A 1,835-nucleotide genomic window follows, 5' to 3' on the forward strand; every position below is an offset into this window, starting at 1 on the left:
TCAACCGCTCCAAACTTGACTTCAAAAAATACGACTTCAGCAACAGAGTAATCAATGCCTGGAATGCACTACCTGATTCTGTGGTTTTTACTCCTAACCGCAAAACCTTTAACCTTAGACTATCTACAATTGACCTCTCCCCCTTTCTAAGAGCTCTGTAAGGGGCGTGCATAAGCACACCACTGTGCCTACCGTCCCTGTTCTATTGTCTTCTTTTGTTACTTTTTCTCATTACTTATCTAATGTTTTATTTGTACAAATTATCACCCTATAATTGTGTGACAAAATAAATAAATAAATAAATGTGTAACACAGGTCACTATAAGCCATGGGTGTCAAACGCAATTTCATTGAAGGCCACATCAGAGTTGTTTGACCTTTGGGGCAGGTGCATGGGCTGGGGGAGGGCATGGCCAGCTCAACATTACTCATTGAGGCTCCATTTTCAGCTGTGACAGCCTCCTAGAGCCCTCTGCCAGTGAAAACAGCCCAGGGAGGCCGTCCCAGGCTCCAATTTGCTGGCAGAGGGCCAGCCGAAAATGGTGTCTGGGCGGGCCACGCACAATCTCCCTGAGCTCTGTTTTCACTGGCAGAGGTTTGCAGGAGGCCATTGCGGCTGAAAACAGAGCCCAGGAGGGCCGCATGTGGTCCTTCTGAGCCTAATTTTTGCTGATCCATTGTTTCCAGGGCAACCTCACGGGCCAAATCTAAGCAACCCATGGGCTTTGAGTTAGACACCCCTGCTATAAGCTAAGGAAAAGTTCACAATCTCCAGAAGAATAGGAGAGACCTGTTGGTGCAAGGACACAGATCCAAATGTTTCTATCTACAGTACTTTCTTTTAACCGCACTCTCAAATGAACACTTATAATTCTGACAAATAAAAGATGTGTCTGGATAAAATGAAGGTGCTATTAAAGGAGAACCGTAAAATACTGTATAGGCAGTTAATTTCTTCAAAAGCAATGGAATGTACTATATCAGGTATTTTCACTCTAGCATTAGTTTCAAAAGGTAGCTAAAAGAAACATACACTTCTGTATTACTTTCTGTCCTACTTTAAAACTATTACTCATTTTAAAAAGTACAAAATTTTCAAACCTCTTAAATATCATTGCTTAGAAATTTATGAATACCAGAATTGTTCAGACATAGGTTTTATCTCTTCTAATAAATGCACAGCTCTGTTTTGAGACCACAAGAAAACAGAAGTTCTTAGCTTCATTTATCATGGAAGAAAGTGAATTATCACCTTTTCTTATTCATATGTGGGTTGAAAATACCCCAATAATTCTGTGTGGAACAGACTACAGTATAGGAAGAAACTCACTTGAACATATTTAGAAGGAATTTAGTAATTGGGTGAAAACTCATACTAGGAGTCTGTGCATTCAAGCTGGCAAACCTGTTTGAAAATACAAAATTAGATTATAGGGAGGGAGGTAATCATAGGCATAGTTCTTGTAATAGATTATAATTAAAACATCTAACAAAATAGAATCTTATTCCATAAGGCAGGGGTGTCAAACTCGATTTCATTACAGGGTTGTGTTTGACCTGGGGGGAGGGGCAGCAGGGGCATGGCCAGCTTGATGTCACTCAAGTTGGGGGCACCTGTGGTGGCCTGAGCACTCTGCCAGTGAAAATGGGCTCCTGAGCTCCGTTTTAGGCTGCGATGGCCTCCTACAACCCTCTGCCAGCAAAAACTAACCTCGCAGCCCTCGTGAACTCAGTTTTCAGTTGCCATGGTTTCTTGTAACTCTCTGCCAGTGAAAATAGTCCCAGCATAGTCTCTGTCCAGCATTGTATATTTGCACACAGACACATAAACCAAA

The sequence above is a fragment of the Erythrolamprus reginae genome, chromosome 2 (assembly GCF_031021105.1).
Source record: "Erythrolamprus reginae isolate rEryReg1 chromosome 2, rEryReg1.hap1, whole genome shotgun sequence".
NCBI lineage: Eukaryota > Metazoa > Chordata > Lepidosauria > Squamata > Dipsadidae > Erythrolamprus > Erythrolamprus reginae.